Raw genomic sequence first — 27,170 nt, 5'->3', positions numbered from 1 at the left:
CAAGTTGTAGTGCTCCCAATAGTGCCCCCATATGATGCCCCTAGTAGTAAGGCAGCTGTAGTGCCCCCATAGAATGCCCCCAGTAGTAAGGCTCCTGTAATGACCCTGTAGAGCCCCAGTAGTAAGCCCCCCCCGCATGCATGCTTACACACAACATACAACACAACACTTACATTAAACCCCGCTCCAGTCCCTGCTTCCATGCATCCCCAGCGCCCAATCCTTGGAACTATGGGAGTGACGTCATGACGTCACTCCCATAGTGCACTGCGGGACCCGGAAGCCGGAGCTTGGGAGTGAGCTCCGTCCTCTGGCTGCTGCTGGCATCGGTGGGGTGGGGGGGGAGGGGGGAAAAGGAGCACCTTTTGGCGGCACTCCTTCTCAATGCAGTTCCTCCTCAGGAACGGCCGGGTGACAATGGAGCCAGGTGCCCCCTGCAGGGCTGGTGCCCCAGCGGCAAATGACTCCATTGTCTCTGGGAGTTCTGCCACTAGATAGATAGATAGAAAGATAGATAGATAGATAGATATATAGATAGATAGATAGATACTGTAGCATTGGTTGAAATGCAGGTAGAATGTGATTTATAACCTTAATAAGCTGATCATGTGACTTACAACAGAACTATCAGTTATCAACTGTATATGTTAATATGCATGTTTACTGTGTAATGTGAGCTTATTTTAAACTAAATAATAGATAGAGAAAGAGAGAGAGAGAGAGAGAGAGAGAGAGAGAGAGAATTAGTGAAATGCAGATATAAAGTGATTTATAACCTCAAAGGCTGGCAATGTAATTTACAATAGGACTGTTACAGTGTCAATTGTATCTGTTAATATGCCTACTTACTGTGTAATGTAAGCTTATTTTTCACCTAAATGATAGATTATAAATATAATATATAAATAAATTGATAGCAATGGCAAAATGCATGCAGGAGGTAATATTTTTCCTCACTATACTGACCATGTGACTTGTTACATCATAAATAGCCTTTGTGATGTCACTCAGCATTGGTAGAATGGTCACCATTTTGAAGAGAACTGTCAGGTATCAACGCTATCTGCTGATATGACTTGTTACGATGTAAGGTATGCTTATTTTAACTAGGGGTGTGCACCGGCCACTTTTCGTGTTTTGTGTTTTGGTTTTGGATCTGGATCTTTCTTCGTGTTTTGGATCTGGATTGGTTTTGCCAAAACCACCCTTCCGTGTTTTGGGTTCTGGGTTTTGTGTTTTGGATCTGTATTTTTTTGAAAAAAAGCATAAAAACAGCTAAAATCACAGAATTTGTAGGTTTTTCTGCTCCTATGCTATTATTAACCTCAATAACCTTAATTTCCACTCATTTCCAGTCTATTCTGAACACCTCACACCTCACAATAGTGTTTTTATGTCCAAAAGGATGCACCGAGGTAGCTGGATGACTATGCTAAGCGACACGAGTGGGCGGCACAAACACATGACCCATCTAGGAGTGACACTGCAGTGGCAGACAGGATGGCAGTTAGAAAAACTAGGCCCCAAACTGTACATAATGCAAAGAAAAAAAAGAGGTGCAAGATGGAATTGTCCTTGGGCCCTCCCACCCACCCTTATGTTGTATAAACAGGACATGCACACTTTAACAAATCAATCATTTCAGCGCCAGGGTCTGCCACACAACTGTGGCTGAAATGATTGGTTCGTTTGGGCCCCCACAAAACAAGCTGGCAATTAATCTGTCCCTGCACAAACTGGCTCTACGGAGGCAAGATGTCATCCTCATCCTCCTCATCCACCAATTCCTCACCCTCTTCAGTGTGTACATCCTCATCCTCACAAAGTATTAACTCATCCCCACTTGAATCCACCACCACAGGTCCCTCTGTACCTTCTGGAGGCTGGTCTCCCTGGAAGAGCTGATAATTCATTTTGATGAACATCATCTTCTCCACATTCTGTGGAAGCAACCTCCTACGCCTTTCGCTGACAAGGTTCCCGGCTGCACTAAACACTCTTTCGGAGTACACACCTTAAGGGGGGGCAACTCAGGTAAAATAGAGCCAGTTTGTACAGGGGCCTCCAAATTGCCTCTTTTTCCTGCCAGTACAGGTATGGACTGTCTGACATGCCTACTTGGATGCTGTCACCGATGTAATCCTCCACCATTCTGTCAATGGTGACAGTATCATATGCAGTGACAGTAGACATGTCAGAAATTGTTGCCAGGTACTTCAGTCCGGACCAGATGTCCAAACTTGGTCCTGCCTGCCCTGCATCACCGCCAGCGGGTTGCTTAGGATACCTAAGTTTTTTCCTGGCAGCCCCAGTTGCGGGAGAAAATGAAGAAGGAGCCGTTGACGTGTCACGTTCCGCTTCAGCTGACAGTGTGTTCACCAGCAGGTCTTTGCACCTCTGCAGGCTTGTGTCGGCCGGAAAGAGAGACACTACATAGGCTTTAAACCTAGGATTGAGCACGGTGGCCAAAACGTAGTGGTCTGATTTCAACAGATTGACCACACTGGAATCCTGGCAAAGCGAATGAAGGGCTTCATCCACAAGTCCCACATGCCGAGCGGAATCGCTCCGTCTTAGCTCCTCCTTCACTTTCTCCAGCTGCTTCTGCAAAAGCCTGATGAGGGGAATGACCTGACTCAAGCTGGCAGTGTCTGAACTGACTTCACGTGTGGCAAGTTCGAAGGGCTGGAGAACCTTGCACAACACGGAAATCATTCTCCACTGCGCTTGAGTCAGGTGCATACCCCCTCCTTTGCCTATGTCATAGGTGGATGTATAGGCTTGTATGGCCTTTTGCTGCTCCTCCATCCTCTGAAGCATATAGAGGGTTGAGTTCCACCGCGTCACAACCTCTTGCTTCAGGTGATGGCGGGGCAGGTTCAAGAGTGTTTGCTGGCGCTCCAGTCTTCGGCACGCAGTCGCTGAATGGCGAAAGTGGCCAGAAATTTTTCGGGCCACCCAAAGCGTCTCCTGCACGCCCCTGTCGCTTTTCAGAAAATTCTGCACCACCAAGTTTATTGTGTGAGCAAAACATGGGACGTGCTGGAATTTGCCCAGATGTAATGCCCGCACAATATTGGTGGCGTTGTCAGATATCACAAATCCCCAGGAGAGTCTAAGTGGGGTAAGCCACTGGGCGATGATTTCCCTCAGTTTCTCTAAGAGGTTGTCGGCGGTGTGCCTCTTACTGAAACCGGTGATACACAGCGTAGCCTGCCTTGTAACGAGCTGGCATTTCTGAGATGCTGCTACTGGTGACGCTGCTGCTGTTGCTGCGTAAGGTGATACATCTACCCAGTGGGCTGTCACAGTCATATAGTCCTTAGTCTGCCCTGTTCCACTTGTCCACATGTCCGTGGTTAAGTGGACATTGTGTACAACGGCATTTTTCAGGACACTGAGGACACTTTTTCTGACGTTTCTGTACAGTCTCGGTATCGCCTGCCTAGTGAAGTGGAATCTAGACGGGATTTGGAACCGGGGACACACTACCTCCATCAATTGTCTAAATCCCACTGCACTAATGGCGGATACCGGACGCACGTCTAACACCAACATAGCAGTCAAGGCCTCAGTTATACGTTTTGCTTCAGGATGACTGCTGTCGTACTTCATCCTCCTCGCTAAGGACTGTTGGAGGGTCAATTGTTTAGTAAAAGTAGTGGTGTTCCTACTTCCTCTCTGGGATGATGAACGACTCCCAGCAGCAGCAACAGCAGCAGCGGCAGCAGTAGGCGTAGCAATGCAGGATCCTCCAGAGGAATCCCGGATAGGAGAGTCAGTCATGCCAGTGACATGGCCTGCAGGACTACTTCCGATCCTGACTAAGGAGGAAATTGACGAGGAGGGAGTTGACGGTGTGGTTTGCAGGCGCTTGGATACAACAGGACAACGGGATTTAGGTGTCCCTGGACTGCTTACGGTCTTAGCCAAAGTTTCTGAACTTGACAGTAACTTTTTATGAACGCGCTGCAGGTGCCGTATAAGGGAGGATGTTCCTAGGTGGTTGACGTCCCTACCCCTACTTATTTCACCTTTACATATGGTACATATGGCAAGACAGTTGTTGTCCGGATTTGGATAGAAATATTACCAGACCAAAGAGGTGGAATGTTTGGTCTTCTGCCCAGGCATGACCGTGATGGGCTTTTTCATCCCACGGACAACAACTGTCTCCCCCGGAGCCTGATTTAAACAAACCACATCACCATCAGAATCCTCCTCGCCAACTTCCTCCTCAGCGCCAGCTACACCAGTATCCTCATCCTGTTGTACTTCAACAGTGACATCTTCAATTTGCATATCAGCAAGTGGACTGTGGGTGCTCCTTTCAGCACTTGCAGGGGGCGTGCAAATGGTGGAAAGAGCCACCTCTTCCCGTCCAGTGCTGGGAAGGTCAGGCATCGCAACCACCACCACACTTGGACTCTCCTTGGGGATTTGTGATATCTTCTTAGAAAGCACAGTTCTTCGCTGTGCTTTTGCCAGCTTAACTCTTTTGATTTTTTTAGTGGGAGGAGGGCTTCCATCGTCATGTGAAGCTGAACCACTAGTCATGAACATACTAGGGATCGACCTTAGCCGTTCCTTGCCACTCCGTGTCGTAAATGGCATATTGGCAAGTTTACGTTTCTCTTCAGCTGATTTAAATGTCTTTTTCAAGGTCATTTTCCTGAACTTTGCCATTTGGGATTGTATGTGCCCTCTACTATGACATTGGGCATCGGCCTTGGCAGACGACGTTGATGGCATGTTATCGTCTATGTCATGACTAGTGGCAGCAGCTTCAGCACTAGGAGGAAGTGGTTCTTGATCTTTCTCTATTTTATTTTTATCGGAGAAAGTTTGGTTCTCCATTTATGTTATATCGATTTGATATATACGTGCGGCTAAACACAGAAAATAATTTTTTTTTTGGTTTGGACTGGAGTGTACTTTGTGGGTTACAGCACCCTTTAACGGTCAAGCCAGCCGGCCCTTTACTTATGACACAGGCGCACGCTTGGCACTACTTTGTTGATGCACGTGCGGCTACTGCGCACACAATTCACAAACACAGAAAATAATTTTTTTTTGGTTTGGACTGGAGTGTACTTTCGGGGGTTACAGCACCCTTTAACGGTCAAGCCAGCCGGCCCTTTACTTATGACACAGGCGCACGCTTGGCACTACTTTGTTGATGCACGTGCGGCTACTGCGCACACAATTCACAAACACAGAAAATAATTTTTTTTTGGTTTGGACTGGAGTGTACTTTCGGGGGTTACAGCACCCTTAACGGTCAAGCCAGCCGGCCCTTTACTTATGACACAGGCGCACGCTTGGCACTACTTTGTTGATGCACGTGCGGCTACTGCGCACACAATTCACAAACACAGAAAATATTTTTTTTTTTGGTTTGGACTGGAGTGTACTTTCGGGGGTTACAGCACCCTTAACGGTCAAGCCAGCCGGCCCTTTACTTATGACACAGGCGCACGCTTGGCACTACTTTGTTGATGCACGTGCGGCTACTGCGCACACAATTCACAAACACAGAAAATAATTTTTTTTTTGGTTTGGACTGGAGTGTACTTTCGGGGGTTACAGCACCCTTAACGGTCAAGCCAGCCGGCCCTTTACTTATGACACAGGCGCACGCTTGGCACTACTTTGTTGATGCACGTGCGGCTACTGCGCACACAATTCACAAACACAGAAAATAATTTTTTTTTTGGTTTGGACTGGAGTGTACTTTCGGTGGTTACAGCACCCTTAACGGTCAAGCCAGCCGGCCCTTTACTTATGACACAGGCGCACGCTTGGCACTACTTTGTTGATGCACGTGCGGCTACTGCACACACAATTCACAAACACAGAAAATAAATTTTTTTTTGGTTTGGACTGGAGTGTACTTTCGGGGGTTACAGCACCCTTAACGGTCAAGCCAGCCGGCCCTTTACTTATGACACAGGCGCACGCTTGGCACTACTTTGTTGATGCACGTGCGGCTACTGCGCACACAATTCACAAACACAGAAAATAATTTTTTTTTTGGTTTGGACTGGAGTGTACTTTCGGGGGTTACAGCACCCTTAACGGTCAAGCCAGCCGGCCCTTTACTTATGACACAGGCGCACGCTTGGCACTACTTTGTTGATGCACGTGCGGCTACTGCGCACACAATTCACAAACACAGAAAATAATTTTTTTTTTGGTTTGGACTGGAGTGTACTTTCGGGGGTTACAGCACCCTTAACGGTCAAGCCAGCCGGCCCTTTACTTATGACACAGGCGCACGCTTGGCACTACTTTGTTGATGCACGTGCGGCTACTGCGCACACAATTCACAAACACAGAAAATAATTTTTTTTTTGGTTTGGACTGGAGTGTACTTTCGGGGGTTACAGCACCCTTAACGGTCAAGCCAGCCGGCCCTTTACTTATGACACAGGCGCACGCTTGGCACTACTTTGTTGATGCACGTGCGGCTACTGCGCACACAATTCACAAACACAGAAAATAATTTTTTTTTTGGTTTGGACTGGAGTGTACTTTCGGGGGTTACAGCACCCTTAACGATCAAGCCAGCCGGCCCTTTACTTATGACACAGGCGCACGCTTGGCACTACTTTGTTGATGCACGTGCGGCTACTGCGCACACAATTCACAAACACAGAAAATAATTTTTTTTTTGGTTTGGACTGGAGTGTACTTTCGGGGGTTACAGCACCCTTAACGGTCAAGCCAGCCAGCCCTTTACTTATGACACAGGCGCACGCTTGGCACTACTTTGTTGATGCACGTGCGGCTACTGCGCACACAATTCACAAACACAGAAAATAATTTTTTTTTTGGTTTGGACTGGAGTGTACTTTCGGGGGTTACAGCACCCTTAACGGTCAAGCCAGCCGGCCCTTTACTTATGACACAGGCGCACGCTTGGCACTACTTTGTTGATGCACGTGCGGCTACTGCGCACACAATTCACAAACACAGAAAATAATTTTTTTTTTGGTTTGGACTGGAGTGTACTTTTGGGGGTTACAGCACCCTTAACGGTCAAGCCAGCCGGCCCTTTACTTATGACACAGGCGCACGCTTGGCACTACTTTGTTGATGCACGTGCGGCTACTGCGCACACAATTCACAAACACAGAAAATATATTATTTTTTTAGCACTTGGGGGGAGCACCCCTGATGGACAGAGCACCCCCTGGACAACACTGCAGCACTCCTTTAGGACTGGGACACTGCACAGGACTTTGGAGTGGACACAGCCCCTATGGAGAACTGACTGCACAACACCGTCCAGCCAGCCCCTATGGACTTTGAAGTAGTGGACACAGCCCCTATTAACAACAGCAGCACAGCACAACACAGCCAGCCCCTATGGACTTTGAAGTAGTGGACAACAGCAGCACTACACTACACTACACTACACAGCCCTAACTCCCACCCTCCCTCTTCACTGTCCACAGCCGAGTGAGAAAATGGCGCCGACGTGGGTACCTTATATAGGATCCAAAACCCGCGAGACTCGGAAGGCGGGATGATGACGTTTTGCCTCGATTTCAGATCCGAGTCAGGCGGGAAAAGTCGAGCCTGATTCGGATCGGACTCGGATCGGGGGGGCTCGGGGGGGTTCGGATTTCAGAAATCCGAACCCGCTCACCCCTAATTTTAACCTAAATGTTATATATGAAAATAATGTGAGATGAATAGAGATAGATAGATAGATAAATAGATAGATAATATTGGTGAAATGCAGGTAGATTATGATTTTAACCATCGTAGGTTGATCATGAGACTTGCTATAAAACTGTTATTTATCAACTATATCTGTTAATATGCCTACTGACTGTGTAATGTAAGATCACTTTCATTTAAATGACAGATAGATAGATAGACAGACAGACAGACAGAGACAGACAGACAGACAGACAGACAGACAGACAGACAGACAGACAGATAGATAGATAGATAGATAGATAGATAGATAGATAGATAAATAGATAGTTAGATACTGTAGCATTGATTGAAATGCTGAGAGAATGTGATTTATAACCTTAATAGGCTGAACATGTGTCTTGCGACAGAATTATCAGTTATCAGCTGTATATGTTAATATACATGTTGACTGTGTAATGTAAGCTTATTTTAATCTAAATAATAGAGAGAGAGAGAGAGAGAGAGAGAGAGAGAGAGAGAGAGAGAGAGAATTAGTGAAATGCAGATATAAAGTGATTTATAACCTGAAAGGCTGGCAATGTAATTTACAATAGAAGTGTTAGTTACAGTGCCAATTGTATCTGTTAATATGCCTACTTACTGTGTAATGTAAGCTTATTTTAACCTGCAGTAAATGATAGATTATAAATACAATCTATAAATAAATTGATAGCAATGGCAAAATGCACGCAGGAGGTAATATTTCACCTCACTATACTGACCATGTGACTTGTTACATCATAAATAGCCTTTGTGATGTCACTCAGCATTGGAAGAATGGTCACCATTTTGAAGAGAACTGTCAGTTATCAACGCTATCTGCTGATATGACTTGTTACGATGTAAGGTATGCTTATTTTAACCTAAATGTTATATATGACAATAATATGAGATGAATAGAGATAGATAGATTAATAGAAAGATAGATAAATAAATAGATAGATAGATAATATTGGTGAAATGCAGGTAGATTATGATTTTAACCACCATAGGTTGATCATGAGACTTGCTATAAAACTGTTATTTATCAACTATATCTGTTAATATGCCTACTGACTGTGTAATGTAAGATCAATTTAATTTAAATGATAGATAGATAGATAGATAGATAGATAGATAGATAGATAGATAGATAGATAGATAGATAGATAGATAGATAGATAGATAGATAGACAATATTGGTGAAATGCAGGTGGATTATAATTTTAACCACCATAGGTTGATCATTAGACTTGCTATAAAACTGTTATTTATCAACTATATCTGTTAATATGCCTACTGCCTGTCAAAACCGGATAATTGGCGAAGCCAGAATCTGTTTGCAATTGGAATCTGCGCAATGCTGTCTTGTAAAGGGCCAAGACTCCATCTTAGAAATAAAATCTCACAGCACTATTTTGTAAACAAAAGGTACATAGTCAGCCTTCCTCAAACACAGGCAGACTAGACAGGGAGGCTCCGACAGCACATCTGGAAGCCTCCTTCCTGTATGTATTTTGCAATTGCAGTTTAAAAACATCAGAAAAATACATGTGTGCTTGTATATATATATATATGTGTGTGTATATGTGGCCCATTTATAATATCACACAGACTTATATTTGAAAAGTAGCAAAATTCCCTGCAACTCATACACACAATGTTAAACAGAATACAGTCAGTTTTTTAGTGATTCTTCCCAAAATCATACTGTCATGGCCACACACACACATAGATGCCCTTCCAGCTTAGTGCTGCTCGCTGAGTGCCCCACCGACCCTCAGACGCACAACGCAATTCAGTGGTGTTTTCCCCGCATAGAATATCTATTTGAAATGTTGTTTTCCATAGCAGCTTAGATTTGCATGTTGGGGGATACAAAAGGAGGAGTGAGACCTTTTGTATCCATTTGGAATTGTCCAATAAATGCCCTGTAACAGATTTCTCCTAAGGACTGGTTATTCCAGTCTAATCAATAGAGCTAGCTAGCTGAGAGTAGAAACAGTAGTCTCAGGTAACCCAAAAGGATACTCCCTTTCTGATGACCTCACAGGTAAAAGGGGGCGGGAACATAGCATGCACATAGCTGAGAAAACACAGGTTAGCAGAGACTGGCAGATTTTTGGAGGAGAGAGAGGTTTCCTCTCTCACAAGACAACGGAATATGGATCTCAGTTCCCCTGGGTTATAGCTGAGTATAAAATGTGCAATATTTAGCCTATTTGGGTGTCTGTAGCTATGTTAGGTGTTAATCTGTTATTAGCTTAGCATGGTGTGTGGTTTGTAGTTTTCTAAGGATATTCATGAGTCTGTGTTAGCATACAGTGGATGATATGTTATCTAATCTGTACTCTTCATCTACACTGTAGGGTACAATAGTCTGTTGTTAGCATGCAGGAAAGGGATTGATTGTGGAATTGTTGTGATATTTGTGAATGATTGATGCTGGTTGATTGAGATCCTCTGATGTGTTCTGTGTTGGGGCCTGCCATGTGTTCTGTGTTGGGGCCTGCAATGTGTTCTGTGTTGGGGCCTGCCATGTGTTCTGTGTTGGGGCCTGCCATGTGTTCTGTGTTGGGGCCCTGCCATGTGTTCTGTGTTGGGGCCTTGCCATGTGTTCTGTGTTTGCCTTCCCATTTGTGAATGATTGATGCTGGTTGGAGAGATGAGCTTTGTGTGTGCTGTATACTCATGAATGTGATCATAGGGTGGTGTCAGTGTTGTATCGTGGAGGTTGAATTGATGGCAGCTTTGAATGGTCGTGGGTGGTTGCCGTGTGGTGTTGTGTGAGTCAGATGGGTATGTTGTCTGCGGTTTGTTGGAGATGGCTTGCCTCCATGTGGGGTGAACAAGGGAAATGGTGATTCTGCCCAGTTGTGGTGTTGTGTGGGTCAGATAGGTATATTGTCTTTGTTGTGGTTGTGGTCATTGATGGATGATTTGCGGAGTTGCAGCTTGGTGCAGGATGGAGTTTGCCTAGGGATCATGAGGCTTGCAAACAAAGGAAAAACATGTGCTTCGGCCCAACCCCCCCCTCACACACAAACACACACACACTCCATCACCAGCCATCTTGAACATGTGCTCTCAGCAGACATTGATATATCTCTCATTGTATTTTAATATGTCTCTTTCTCTCTCTCTCTCTCTCTTTCTCATATTGCTCATTGTATTTTGATCTTTAATAACCGTTTCATGTATTTTATCTGTACCTTATGACCTAATGTTTGTACAATTTATTTGCGCTCATTATTAGATCATAGCGTTGTAACATCTGTACTTTTACCTGAATAATAATCTTTAGCGCTTCGGACCGCTATTCAACTGTCTCGGTATTTCATTAATGGTATAATCAAAATAGCAACATCTTGTGGTTTTAGAAGGTATAGACAGGGTTTTGTCTTAGAGGTTTTTAGGCAGGGTTTTGTCTTAGAGGTTCTAGGCATGTGAATCTTAGAGGTTTATAGGAAGGAATATATTAAAAGGTTTATTTACAAATTTAACAGTGGGGGCTCGCATCGGTTTATCACACTATCTGATACACGATAACAATCGGTCAGTTCTCTCTCAGCAACAGGGTGGAGGCGCCTTTTGAGAGACGCATTAGTCTCTCATTACCACAGTGTTGCTGAGAGCGTACTGCCGGTTATTGTGTAGAGGAAGCGCTGATCAGAATTCAGGGACAAGAGAGGAAAAAAAAAGTTTTTTTTTTTCTCTGTTGATAGAACCTTACGTTTAGAGGGGTGCCGCAGTATTGAGTATGCGGCTGAGATGCATTTTTGCATACGCAGTTAAAAAGTCATTATACGCTTGTGTGGTAGTCGCATAATTGTGTATGCGGCCGGTCGCACAATAAACGTATACGCACTTCCGGTTCTGCTGCCACATGTTTGAACAAAGCCATTGAGGTTTACATTTTTTTTCTATCTACCAATATCTGGGTCAAACGTTTATTTTCTGCGCAGAGAAAAAGTGTTTAACAGTGTGTGTATTGTTGATAGGGGTAATTTATTCCCAAAAGTTAAGGGTACCATATGATCCTTAAGGGCTAGGTGCAAGGGTTAGCCTAGTCGCTCGGTAAGCAGCTTTACCGTTCTAAACACAGTAGCAGGTGTACATGTGGTCTTTGTTGTATAGAGGTGCGTGAGAGTGGCCGACATACAAACTCTCATAGGTTTGGAAGTTACCTTACTAAAGCTTATCCGGGTGTGGAAGTTGCCTGTTTCAAATCTTATCTAGGTGTGGAAGTTGCCTTACTAAATCTTATCCAGGTGTGTGGACGCCGCCGACTTAAATCGTTCACAGGTAAGTGAAAGTATCTTGATTGTCTTTCACCGGTTTAAATTTTTATTGAAAAGCATAGGAGTTGTCTCAGAATGGGAGCCACGCAAACAGTAGAAATGTTAGGCAATGATGTGCTGCTAATGGAGGCGCCGATCAGATCGGCCCGTCGTATCATGCATAACTAAGTATGGTACTTATGCAATAAGGTATTGTGATATATGGTTTAATATGACAAGAATGAGTGTTAGAACGTTTCCCAGAATTGGTGGTTTTGATAAAAATGTGTTAGATAATGTCCAGGATCACATCAGTATGGTGCGATCCCGAGAGAAAAAGATTAAGTATTTTGAATGTTTAGAAAAAATATGGCAGCATGAAGGGGATGCGTGGCTTAACAATGTGCAAACGACGCAAACTAGCGTCGTGAGCACATTACCAGAGAATAAACCTGCAGCGCTGAATTGCAATGCGTGCGAGCTGCGAAATAGCGTGCATGTGTGGCACGGTAGCGTTGTGGAAGGTAGTACAGATGGTTCACGCGCACCACCACCGTCATATGCGGATGGGGGTGTAGGTACAGTCAATGTGAAAACCCATAAAAATGTAAGAGATCCAGAGTAAGGTAGCTTAACTATTGTTTATTTTCTCCCTCCCATACCCCAACTACCAGTGCCCTCTTGCTTCCATATAAGGGAGAGGTACACTGCACATAGACACGAAAGCCTCAGGGTCCCAGGGACTAACCCAGTATTGTTTGTCAAAGCTTTATAGAACTGTTATGTTTAAATGATATTAAACTGTTGTGCTTTATCTTTCACATACAGGACGCAAGGCTGCGAAAGACATACGACAGCCATACCCGGCTAAGGTTAAATATTTGAAGTACTGCCCTACTCAGGGGACAAGGAAACAATAGAACCTAGACATTTATAACAGAATTTTTTTTATTGCAGGAATTTTGTATCAATACAGTATCCTTAGAATTAGTGATGGAAGGAATACTCATTTCACAAGTAATATATTTTACAACATGTGTAAGGTGATAGGTACTAGTATCAAGATCATCCCAGACCACCTGTCTGTCTCCCGTTGAGATACTGTTTGCCAGGTAGCCTCATGTGAAAATATTATGAGGTTACTGTGCAGGTTCTCATGACAATGTGTAAGAACAACAGGAATTGAAGTGTTATTTACTAACATGCCTGAAGCAAACTGTAATGATGTTAAACCTGGAGAAAAATTCATTTGATCTAATAATTTCTTGTGTTCAGATTGCCTGATTGATTGGGGGATAGAACCATATCCGACGTGTTAACTAAATTCTACATCCTCAAAGGGTGGCCGACTAAGATGCCAGAGTCCATTCCACCAAATACAGGGAGGATTAATCTACCGGGGGAGATGCAAGGCGGAGACGAGGCCGATAGCATGGACCTGTCGATCGCGAGCTTGTGCCGGGAAGATTAAAAGGTGACTGTGAGCTATCTGAGCTAAAGAAATTGCAGATCAGTGTTGCAGCAATGGACCAGTCCGCTGTGTTCATTTTTGTATTCTTTTTCAGAGTTTTCACCATCCTGGGTTGCTCGGGGATTCCTGGTTTCGGTGATAGGGGACTGATACAGACAATGGGAGCTGATGTCGGCATTGATGCAGAGGAGTCAAAAGGAGGAGTGCTATACCAAACCAGGGGAGTGCCGGTCCAATATGTAGTGTATAATAATGTAGCCTGAGTTTGAGTGGTCATGCATGGATATATCGTTTATGTTGTTTTAAGTCATCTTAGGTAATGCAGTCCCAACCCCTTCCAAGGCTCTCCTTATAGGATAGGTGCATCCCAACATCTTTCCCATGATCCCTTAAGGATCCGCGGTGTGCGTATAAGGACAGTTTCATGTCCCTCCCGGAGACGCATTATCTGAATGGTTCAAATGACCATACCGTGTCATACCATAATAACATTGAACGGTATATTCTCATGCATGGCTAAACAGATTCAGAACAGGTTGTGATAGCGCTTGATTGGCTATCAAAGGGTGGACTGTCAAAACCGGATAATTGGCGAAGACAGAATCTGTTTGCCATTGGAATCTGTGCAATGCTGTCTTGTAAAGGGCCAAGACTCCATCTTAGAAATAAAATCTCACAGCACTATTTTGTAAACAAAAGGTACATAGTCAGCCTTCCTCAAACACAGGCAGACTAGACAGGGAGGCTCCGACAGCACAGCTGGAAGCCTCCTTCCTGTATGAGAATTAAATTCACTGTATAAACACATTTTGCAATTGCAGTTTAAAAACATCAGAAAAATACATGTGTGCTTGTATATATATATATATATATATATATATATATATGTGTGTGTATATGTGGCCCATTTATAATATCACACAGACTTATATTTGAAAAGTAGCAAAATTCCCTGCAACTCATACACACAATGTTAAACAGAATACAGTCAGTTTTTTAGTGATCCTTCCCAAAATCATACTGGCATGGCCACACACACACATAGATGCCCTTCCAGCTTAGTGCTGCTCGCTGAGTGCCCCACCGACCCTCAGACGCACAACGCAATTCAGTGGTGTTTTCCCCGCATACATACATTTAAAAGCAATGGTCCCGTAACGCAAAAAGGTTAATTATTACTTGGTTTAAACACAATGTCAGTATATAAAGAAATGTTTTCTGTAACTATGGCTTAGTAAATGCGACTCTGTTTCCACAGCATTCCGGTGACATCAATATGAAGATCAGAACATGCGGCTATGAAATATGAATGTTAGAGAGAATATCTATTTGAAATGTTGTTTTCCATAGCAGCTTAGATTTGCATGTTGGGGGATACAAAAGGAGGTTGGAGACCTTTTGTATCCATTTGGAATTGTCCAATAAATGCCCTGTAACAGATTTCTCCTAAGGACTGGTTATTCCAGTCTAATCAATAGAGCTAGCTAGCTGAGAGTAGAAACAGTAGTCTCAGGTAACCCAAAAGGATACTCCCTTTCTGATGACCTCACAGGTAAAAGGGGGCGGGAACATAGCATGCACATAGCTGAGAAAACACAGCTTAGCCGAGACTGGCAGATTTTTGGAGGAGAGAGAGGTTTCCTCTCTCACAAGACAACGGAATATGGATCTCAGTTCCCCTGGGTTATAGCTGAGTATAAAATGTGCAATATTTAGCCTATTTGGGTGTCTGTAGCTATGTTAGGTGTTAATCTGTTATTAGCTTAGCAGGGTGTGTGGTTTGTAGTTTTCTAAGGATATTCATGAGTCTGTGTTAGCATACAGTGGATGATATGTTATCTAATCTGTACTCTTCATCTACACTGTAGGGTACAATAGTCTGTTGTTAGCATGCAGGAAAGGGATTGATTGTGGAATTGTTGTGATATTTGTGAATGATTGATGCTGGTTGATTGAGATCCTCTGATGTGTTCTGTGTTGGGGCCTGCCATGTGTTCTGTGTTGGGGCCTGCAATGTGTTCTGTGTTGGGGCCTGCCATGTGTTCTGTGTTGGGGCCCTGCCATGTGTTCTGTGTTGGGGCCTTGCCATGTGTTCTGTGTTTGCCTTCCCATTTGTGAATGATTGATGCTGGTTGGAGAGATGAGCTTTGTGTGTGCTGTATACTCATGAATGTGATCATAGGGTGGTGTCAGTGTTGTATCGTGGAGGTTGAATTGATGGCAGCTTTGAATGCTCGTGGGTGGTTGCCGTGTGGTGTTGTGTGAGTCAGATGGGTATGTTGTCTGCGGTTTGTTGGAGATGGCTTGCCTCCATGTGGGGTGAACAAGGGAAATGGTGATTCTGCCCAGTTGTGGTGTTGTGTGGGTCAGATAGGTATATTGTCTTTGTTGTGGTTGTGGTCATTGGTGGATGATTTGCGGAGTTGCAGCTTGGTGCAGGATGGAGTTTGCCTAGGGATCATGAGGCTTGCAAACAAAGGAAAAACATGTGCTTCGGCCCAACCCCCCCCTCACACACAAACACACACACACTCCATCACCAGCCATCTTGAACATGTGCTCTCAGCAGACATTGATATATCTCTCATTGTATTTTAATATGTCTCTTTCTCTCTCTCTCTCTCTTTCTCATATTGCTCATTGTATTTTGATCTTTAATAACCGTTTCATGTATTTTATCTGTACCTTATGACCTAATGTTTGTACAATTTATTTGCGCTCATTATTAGATCATAGCGTTGTAACATCTGTACTTTTACCTGAATAATAATCTTTAGCGCTTCGGACCGCTATTCAACTGTCTCGGTATTTCATTAATGGTATAATCAAAATAGCGACATCTTGTGGTTTTAGAAGGTATAGGCAGGGTTTTGTCTTAGAGGTTTTTAGGCAGGGTTTTGTCTTAGAGGTTCTAGGCAGGTGAATCTTAGAGGTTTATAGGAAGGAATATATTAAAAGGTTTATTTACAAATTTAACAGTGGGGGCTCGCATCGGTTTATCACACTATCTGATACACGATAACAATCGGTCAGTTCTCTCTCAGCAAAAGGGTGGAGGCGCCTTTTGAGAGACGCATTAGTCTCTCATTACCACAGTGTTGCTGAGAGCGTTCTGCCGGTTATTGTGTAGAGGAAGCGCTGATCAGAATTCAGGGACAAGAGAGGAAAAAAAAAGTTTTTTTTTTTCTCTGTTGATAGAACCTTACATTTAGAGGGGTGCCGCAGTATTGAGTATGCGGCTGAGATGCATTTTTGCATGCGCAGTTAAAAAGTCATTATACGCTTGAGTGGTAGTCGCATAATTGTGTATGCGGCCGGTCGCACAATAAGCGTATACGCACTTCCGGTTCTGCTGCCACATGTTTGAACAAAGCCATTGAGGTTTACATTTTTTTTCTATCTACCAATATCTGGGTCAAACGTTTATTTTCTGCACAGAGAAAAAGTGTGTAACAGTGTGTGTATTGTTGATAGGGGTAATTTATTCCCTAAAGTTAAGGGTACCGTATGATCCTTAAGGGCTAGGTGCAAGGGTTAGCCTAGTCACTCGGTAAGCAGCTTTACCGTTCTAAACACAGTAGCAGGTGTACATGTGGTCTTTGTTGTATAGAGGTGCGTGAGAGTGGCCGACATACAAACTCTCATAGGTTTGGAAGTTACCTTACTAAAGCTTATCCGGGTGTGGAAGTTGCCTGTTTCAAATCTTATCTAGGTGTGGAAGTTGCCTTACTAAATCTTATCCAGGTGTGTGGACGCCACCGACTTAAATCGTTCACAGGTAAGTGAAAGTATCTTATTTGTCTTTCACCGGTTTAAATTTTTATTGAAAAGCATAGGAGTTGTCTCAGAATGGGAGCCACGCAAACAGTAGAAATGTTAGGCAATGATGTGCTACTAATGGAGGCGCCGATCAGATCGGCCCGTCGTATCATGCATAACTAAGTACGGTACTTATGCAATAAGGTATTGTGATATATGGTTTAATATGACGAGAATGAGTGTTAGAACATTTCCCAGAATTGGTGGTTTTGATAAAAATGTGTTAGATAATGTCCAGGATCACATCAGTATGGTGCGATCCCGAGAGAAAAAAGATTAAGTATTTTGAATGTTTAGAAAAAATATGGCAGCATGAAGGGGATGCGTGGCTTAACAATGTGCAAACGACGCAAACTAGCGTCGTGAGCACATTACCAGAGAATAAACCCGCAGCGCTGAATTGCAATGCGTGCGAGCTGCGAAATAGCGCGCACGTGCAGCACGGTAGCGTTGTGGAAGGTAGTACAGATGGTTCACGCGCACCACCACCGTCATATGCGGATGGGGGTGTAGGTACAGTCAATGTGAAAACCCATAAAAATGTAAGAGATCCAGAGTAAGGTAGCTTAACTATTGTTTATTTTCTCCCTCCCATACCCCAACTACCAGTGCCCTCTTGCTTCCATATAAGGGAGAGGTACACTGCACATAGACACGAAAGCCTCAGGGTCCCAGGGACTAACCCAGTATTGTTTGTCAAAGCTTTATAGAACTGTTATGTTTAAATGATATTAAACTGTTGTGCTTTATCTTTCACATACAGGACGCAAGGCTGCGAAAGACATACGACAGCCATACCCGGCTAAGGTTAAATATTTGAAGTACTGCCCTACTCAGGGGACAAGGAAACAATAGAACCGTAGACATTTATAACAGAATTTTTTTTATTGCAGGAATTTTGTATCAATACAGTATCCTTAGAATTAGTGATGGAAGGAATACTCATTTCACAAGTAATATCTTTTACAACATGTGTAAGGTGATAGGTACTAGTATCAAGATCATCCCAGACCACCTGTCTGTCTCCCGTTGAGATACTGTTTGCCAGGTAGCCTCATGTGAAAATATTATGAGGTTACTGTGCAGGTTCTCATGACAATGTGTAAGAACAACAGGAATTGAAGTGTTATTTACTAACATGCCTGAAGCAAACTGTAATGATGTTAAACCTGGAGAAAAATTCATTTGATCTAATAATTTCTTGTGTTCAGATTGCCTGATTGATTGGGGGATAGAACCATATCCGACGTGTTAACTAAATTCTACATCCTCAAAGGGTGGCCGACTAAGATGCCAGAGTCCATTCCACCAAATACAGGGAGGATTAATCTACCGGGGGAGATGCAAGGCGGAGACGAGGCCGATAGCATGGACCTGTCGATCGCAAGCTTGTGCCGGGAAGATTAAAAGGTGACTGTGAGCTATCTGAGCTAAAGAAATTGCAGATCAGTGTTGCAGCAATGGACCAGTTCGCTGTGTTCATTTTTGTATTCTTTTTCAGAGTTTTCACCATCCTGGGTTGCTCGGGGATTCCTGGTTTCGGTGATAGGGGACTGATACAGACAATGGGAGCTGATGTCGGCATTGATGCAGAGGAGTCGAATGGAGGAGTGCTATACCAAACCAGGGGAGTGCCGGTCCAATATGTAGTGTATAATAATGTAGCCTGAGTTTGAGTGGTCATGCATGGATATATCGTTTATGTTGTTTTAAGTCATCTTAGGTAATGCAGTCCCAACCCCTTCCAAGGCTCTCCTTATAGGATAGGTGCATCCCAACATCTTTCCCATGATCCCTTAAGGATCCACGGTGTGCGTATAAGGACAGTTTCATGTCCCTCCCGGAGACGCATTATCTGAATGGTTCAAATGACCATACCATGTCATACCATAATAACATTGAACGGTATATTCTCATGCATGGCTAAACAGATTCAGAACAGGTTGTGATAGCGCTTGATTGGCTATCAAAGGGTGGACTGTCAAAACCGGATAATTGGCGAAGACAGAATCTGTTTGCAATTGGAATCTGCGCAATGCTGTCTTGTAAAGGGCCAAGACTCCATCTTAGAAATAAAATCTCACAGCACTATTTTGTAAACAAAAGGTACATAGTCAGCCTTCCTCAAACACAGGCAGACTAGACAGGGAGGCTCCGACAGCACAGCTGGAAGCCTCCTTCCTGTATGAGAATTAAATTCACTGTATAAACACATTTTGCAATTGCAGTTTAAAAACATCAGAAAAATACATGTGTGCTTGTATATATATATATATATATATATGTGTGTGTATATGTGGCCCATTTATAATATCACGCAGACTTATATTTGAAAAGTAGCAAAATTCCCTGCAACTCATACACACAATGTTAAACAGAATACAGTCAGTTTTTTAGTGATCCTTCCCAAAATCATACTGGCATGGCCACACACACACATAGATGCCCTTCCAGCTTAGTGCTGCTCGCTGAGTGCCCCACCGACCCTCAGACGCACAACGCAATTCAGTGGTGTTTTCCCCGCATACATACATTTAAAAGCAATGGTCCCGTAACGCAAAAAGGTTAATTATTACTTGGTTTAAACACAATGTCAGTATATAAAGAAATGTTTTCTGTAACTATGGCTTAGTAAATGCGACTCTGTTTCCACAGCATTCCGGTGACATCAATATGAAGATCAGAACATGCGGCTATGAAATATGAATGTTAGAGAGAATATCTATTTGAAATGTTGTTTTCCATAGCAGCTTAGATTTGCATGTTGGGGGATACAAAAGGAGGTTGGAGACCTTTTGTATCCATTTGGAATTGTCCAATAAATGCCCTGTAACAGATTTCTCCTAAGGACTGGTTATTCCAGTCTAATCAATAGAGCTAGCTAGCTGAGAGTAGAAACAGTAGTCTCAGGTAACCCAAAAGGATACTCCCTTTCTGATGACCTCACAGGTAAAAGGGGGCGGGAACATAGCATGCACATAGCTGAGAAAACACAGCTTAGCCGAGACTGGCAGATTTTTGGAGGAGAGAGAGGTTTCCTCTCTCACAAGACAACGGAATATGGATCTCAGTTCCCCTGGGTTATAGCTGAGTATAAAATGTGCAATATTTAGCCTATTTGGGTGTCTGTAGCTATGTTAGGTGTTAATCTGTTATTAGCTTAGCAGGGTGTGTGGTTTGTAGTTTTCTAAGGATATTCATGAGTCTGTGTTAGCATACAGTGGATGATATGTTATCTAATCTGTACTCTTCATCTACACTGTAGGGTACAATAGTCTGTTGTTAGCATGCAGGAAAGGGATTGATTGTGGAATTGTTGTGATATTTGTGAATGATTGATGCTGGTTGATTGAGATCCTCTGATGTGTTCTGTGTTGGGGCCTGCCATGTGTTCTGTGTTGGGGCCTGCAATGTGTTCTGTGTTGGGGCCTGCCATGTGTTCTGTGTTGGGGCCCTGCCATGTGTTCTGTGTTGGGGCCTTGCCATGTGTTCTGTGTTTGCCTTCCCATTTGTGAATGATTGATGCTGGTTGGAGAGATGAGCTTTGTGTGTGCTGTATACTCATGAATGTGATCATAGGGTGGTGTCAGTGTTGTATCGTGGAGGTTGAATTGATGGCAGCTTTGAATGCTCGTGGGTGGTTGCCGTGTGGTGTTGTGTGAGTCAGATGGGTATGTTGTCTGCGGTTTGTTGGAGATGGCTTGCCTCCATGTGGGGTGAACAAGGGAAATGGTGATTCTGCCCAGTTGTGGTGTTGTGTGGGTCAGATAGGTATATTGTCTTTGTTGTGGTTGTGGTCATTGGTGGATGATTTGCGGAGTTGCAGCTTGGTGCAGGATGGAGTTTGCCTAGGGATCATGAGGCTTGCAAACAAAGGAAAAACATGTGCTTCGGCCCAACCCCCCCTCACACACAAACACACACACACTCCATCACCAGCCATCTTGAACATGTGCTCTCAGCAGACATTGATATATCTCTCATTGCATTTTAATATGTCTCTTTCTCTCTCTCTCTCTCTCTCTCTCTCTCTCTTTCTCATATTGCTCATTGTATTTTGATCTTTAATAACCGTTTCATGTATTTTATCTGTACCTTATGACCTAATGTTTGTACAATTTATTTGCGCTCATTATTAGATCATAGCGTTGTAACATCTGTACTTTTACCTGAATAATAATCTTTAGCGCTTCGGACCGCTATTCAACTGTCTCGGTATTTCATTAATGGTATAATCAAAATAGCGACATCTTGTGGTTTTAGAAGGTATAGACAGGGTTTTGTCTTAGAGGTTTTTAGGCAGGGTTTTGTCTTAGAGGTTCTAGGCAGGTGAATCTTAGAGGTTTATAGGAAGGAATATATTAAAAGGTTTATTTACAAATTTAACATGCCTGTGTAATGTAAGATCAATTTCATTTAAATAATAGATGGAGATAGATAGATAGATAGATAGATAGATAGAGAGATAGAGAGATAGATAGATAATATTGGTGAAATGCAGGTAGATTATGATTATAACCACCATATGTTGATATTTAGACTTGCTATAAAACTGTTAGTTATCAACTATATCTGTTAATATGCCTACTGCCTGTGTAATGTAAGATCAATTTCATTTAAATAATAGATGGAGATAGATAGATAGATAGATAGATAGATAGATCGATAGAGAGATAGAGAGATAGATAGATAATATTGGTGAAATGCAGGTAGATTATGATTTTAACCACCATATGTTGATAATTAGACTTGCTATAAAACTGTTAGTTATCAACTATATCTGTTAATATGCCTACTGTGTGTAATGTAAGATCAATTTAATTTAAATGATAGATAGATAAATAGATATGGTTATATGCAATTAGGATGTGATTTCTAACCTTAATAGGCTGATCATGTAACTTTCTATAGAACTGTCAGTTATCATCTATATCTATTAATATGTGTACTGACCTTGTAATGTAAGCTTATTTTAATCTAAATCATAGATAGATAGATAGATAGATAGATAGATAGATAGATAGATAGATAGATAGATACTGTAGTATTGGTTGAAATGCAGGGAGAATGTGATTTGCAACCTTTATAGGCTGATCATGTGACTTGCGTCAGAATTATCAGTTATCAGCTGTATATGTTAATATACATGTTGACTGTGTAATGTGAGCTTATTTAACCTAAATAATAGAGAGAGAGAGAGAGAGAGAGAGAGAGAGAATTAGTGAAATGCAGATATAAAGTGATTTATAACCTCAAAGGCTGGCAATGTAATTTACAATAGAACTGTTAGTTACAGTGTCAATTGTATCTGTTAATATGCCTACTTACTGTGTAATGTAAGCTTATTTTAACCTAAATGATAGATTATAAATACAATATATAAATAAATTGATAGCAATGGCAAAATGGATGCAGGATGTAATATTTCACCTCACTATACTGACCATGTGACTTGTTACATCATAAATAGCCTTTGTGATGTCACTCAGCATTGGTAGAATGGTCACCATTTTGAAGAGAACTGTCAGTTATCAACGCTATCTGCTGATATGACTTGTTACGATGTAAAGTATGCTTATTTTAACCTAAATGTTATATATGAAAATAATGTGAGATGAATAGAGATAGATAGATAAATAGATAGATAGATAATATTGATGAAATGCAGGTAGATTTTGATTTTAACCACCATAGGTTGATCATTAGACTTGCTATAAAACTGTTAGTTATCAACTATATCTGTCAATATTCTTACTGACTGTGTAATGTAAGATCAATTTCATTTAAATGATAGATAGATAGATAGATAGATAGATAGATAGATAGACAGATAATATTGGTGAAATCCAGGTCGATTATGATTTTAACCACCATAGGTTGATCATTAGACTTGCTATATAACTGTTAGTTATAAACCATCTTCTCTAAATATGCCTACTGTGTGTAATGTAAGATCAATTTAATTTAAATGATAGATAGATAGGTATATAGATAGATAGATAGATAGATAGATAGATAGATTGATAGATAGATAGATAGATAGATAGATAGATAGATAGATATGGTTATATGCAATTAGGATGTGATTTATAACTTTAATAGGCTGATCATGTGACTTGCTATAGAACTGTCATTTATCAACTATATCTGTTAATATGTCTACTGACTTTGTAATATAAGCTTATTTTAGTCTGAATCATAGATAGATAGATAGATAGATAGATAGATAGATAGATAGATACTGTAGCATTGGTTGAAATGCAGATAGAATTTGATTTATAACCTTAATAGGCTGATCATGTGACTTGCGACAGAATTATCAGTTATCAACTGTATATGTTAATATTAGGGGTGTGCACCGGCCACTTTTCGTGTTTTGTGTTTTGGTTTTGGATATGGATCTTTCTTCGTGTTTTGGATCTGGATTGGTTTTCCAAAACCACCCTTCCGTGTTTTGGGTTCTGGGTTTTGTGTTTTGGATCTGTATTTTTTTTAAATAAAGCATAAAAACACCTAAAATCACAGAATTTGTAGGTTTTTCTGCTCCTATGCTATTATTAACCTCAATAACCTTAATTTCCACTCATTTCCAGTCTATTCTGAACACCTCACACCTCACAATAGTGTTTTTTGTCCAAAAGGTTGCACCGAGGTAGCTGGATGACTATGCTAAGCGACACGAGTGGGCGGCACAAACACGTGACCCATCTAGGCGTGATACTTTAGTGGCAGACAGGATGGCAGTTTGAAAAACTAGGCCCCAAACAGTACATAATGCAAAGAAAAAAAAAAGGTGCAAGATGGAATTGTCCTTGGGCCCTCCCACCCACCCTTATGTTGTATAAACAGGACATGCGCACTTTAACAAACCAATCATTTCAGCGCCAGGGTCTGCCACACGACTGTGGCTGAAATGATTGGTTCGTTTGGGCCCCAACAAAACAAGCTGGCAATTAATCTGTCCCTGCACAAACTGGCTCTACGGAGGCAAGATGTCATCCTCATCCTCCTCATCCACCGATTCCTCACGCTCTTCAGTGTGTACATCCTCATCCTCACAGAGTATTAACTCATCCCCACTGGAATCCACCACCACAGGTCCCTCTGTACGTTCTGGAGGCTGGTCTCCCTGGAAGAGCTGATAATTCATTTTGATGAACATCATCTTCTCCACATTCTGTGGAAGCAACCTCCTACGCCTTTCGCTGAGGTTCCCGGTTGCACTAAACACTCTTTCGGAGTACACACTGGAGGGGGGGCAACTCAGGTAAAATAGAGCCAGTTTGTACAGGGGCCTCCAAATTGCCTCTTTTTCCTGCCAGTACAGGTATGGATTGTCTGACATGCCTACTTGGATGCTGTCACCGATGTAATCCTCCACCATTCTGTCAATGGTGACAGTATCATATGCAGTGACAGTAGACATGTCAGAAATTGTTGCCAGGTCCTTCAGTCCGGACCAGATGTCCAAACTTGGTCCTGCCTGCCCTGCATCACCACCAGCGAGTTGCTTAGGATACCTAAGTTTTTTCCTGGCAGCCCCAGTTGCTGGAGAAAATGAAGAAGGAGCTGTTGACATGTCACGTTCCGCTTCAGCTGACAGTGTGTTCACCAGCAGGTCTTTGCACCTCTGCAGGCTTGTGTTGGCTGGAAAGAGAGACACCACATAGGCTTTAAACCTAGGATCAAGCTCGGTGGCCAAAATGTAGTGGTCTGATTTCAACAGATGGACCACCCTGGAATCCTGGCAAAGCGAATGAAGGGCTTCATCCACAAGTCCCACATGCCGAGTGGAATCGCTCCATCTTAGCTCCTCCTTCACTTTCTCCAGCTGCTTCTGCAAAAGCCTGATGAGGGGAATGACCTGACTCAAGCTGGCAGTGTCTGAACTGACTTCACGTGTGGCAAGTTCGAAGGGCTGGAGAACCTTGCACAACACGGAAATCATTCTCCACTGCGCTTGAGTCAGGTGCATTCCCCCTCCTTTGCCTATGTCATAGGTGGATGTATAGGCTTGTATGGCCTTTTGCTGCTCCTCCATCCTCTGAAGCATATAGAGGGTTGAGTTCCACCGCGTCACAACCACTTGCTTCAGGTGATGGCGGGGCAGGTTCAAGAGTGTTTGCTGGTGCTCCAGTCTTCGGCACGCAGTCGCTGAATGGCGAAAGTGGCCAGAAATTTTTCGGGCCACCCAAAGCGTCTCCTGCACGCCCCTGTCGCTTTTCAGAAAATTCTGCACCACCAAGTTTATTGTGTGAGCAAAACATGGGACATGCTGGAATTTGCCCAGATGTAATGCCCGCACAATATTGGTGGCGTTGTCAGATATCACAAATCCCCAGGAGAGTCTAAGTGGGGTAAGCCACTGGGCGATGATTTCCCTCAGTTTCTCTAAGAGGTTGTTGGCGGTGTGCCTCTTACTGAAACCGGTGATACACAGCGTAGCCTGCCTTGGAACGAGCTGGCGTTTCTGAGATGCTGCTACTGGTGACGCTGCTGCTGTTGCTGCGTAAGGTGATACATCTACCCGGTGGGCTGTCACAGTCATATAGTCCTTAGTCTGCCCTGTCCTGTCCACTTGTCCACATGTCCGTGGTTAAGGGGACATTGTGTACAACTGCATTTTTCAGGACACTGAGGACACTTTTTCTGACGTTTCTGTACAGTCTCGGTATCGCCTGCCTAGTGAAGTGGAATCTAGACGGGATTTGGAACCGGGGACACACTACCTCCATCAATTGTCTAAATCTCACTGCACTAATGGCGGATACCGGACGCACGTCTAACACCAACATAGCAGTCAAGGCCTCAGTTATACGTTTTGCTTCAGGATGACTGCTGTCGTACTTCATCCTCCTCGCTAAAGACTGTTGGAGGGTCAATTGTTTAGTAAAAGTAGTGGTGTTCCTACTTCCTCTCTGGGATGACGAATTACAGCGGCAGCGGTAGGCGTAGCAATGCAGGATCCTCCGGAGGAATCCCGGATAGGAGAGTCAGTCATGCCAGTGACATGGCCTGCAGGACTACTTCCGATCCTGACTAAGGAGGAAATTGACGAGGAGGGAGTTGACGGTGTGGTTTGCAGGCGCTTGGATACAACAGGACAACGGGATTTAGGTGTCCCTGGACTGCTTACGGTCTTAACCAAAGTTTCTGAACTTGACAGTAACTTTTTATGAACGCGCTGCAGGTGCCGTATAAGGGAGGATGTTCCTAGGTGGTTGATGTCCCTACCCCTACTTATTTCACCTTTACATATGGTACATATGGCAAGACAGTTGTTGTCCGGATTTGGATAGAAATATTGCCAGACCAAAGAGGTGGAATGTTTGGTCTTCTGCCCAGGCATGACCGTGATGGGCTTTTTCATCCCACGGACAACAACTGTCTCCCCCGGAGCCTGATTTAAACAAACCACATCACCATCAGAATCCTCCTCGCCAACTTCCTCCTCAGCGCCAGCTACACCAGTATCCTCATCCTGTTGTACTTCAACAGTGACATCTTCAATTTGCATATCAGCAAGTGGACTGTGGGTGCTCCTTTCAGCACTTGCAGGGGGCGTGCAAATGGTGGAAAGAGCCACCTCTTCCCGTCCAGTGCTGGGAAGGTCAGGCATCGCAACCACCACCACACTTGGACTCTCCTTGGGGATTTGTGATATCTTCTTAGAAAGCACAGTTCTTCGCTGTGCTTTTGCCAGCTTAACTCTTTTGATTTTTTTAGTGGGAGGAGGGCTTCCATCGTCATGTGAAGCTGAACCACTAGTCATGAACATACTAGGGATCGACCTTAGCCGTTCCTTGCCACTCCGTGTCGTAAATGGCATATTGGCAAGTTAACGTTTCTCTTCAGCTGATTTAAATGTTTTTTTCAAGGTCATTTTCCTGAACTTTGTCATTTGGGATTGT

Source organism: Taudactylus pleione, unplaced genomic scaffold (genome assembly GCF_031769625.1).
Source record: "Taudactylus pleione unplaced genomic scaffold, aTauple2 ptg000915l, whole genome shotgun sequence".
In the NCBI taxonomy this organism is placed as follows: domain Eukaryota; kingdom Metazoa; phylum Chordata; class Amphibia; order Anura; family Myobatrachidae; genus Taudactylus; species Taudactylus pleione.
This window is presented reverse-complemented; position numbering follows the sequence as displayed.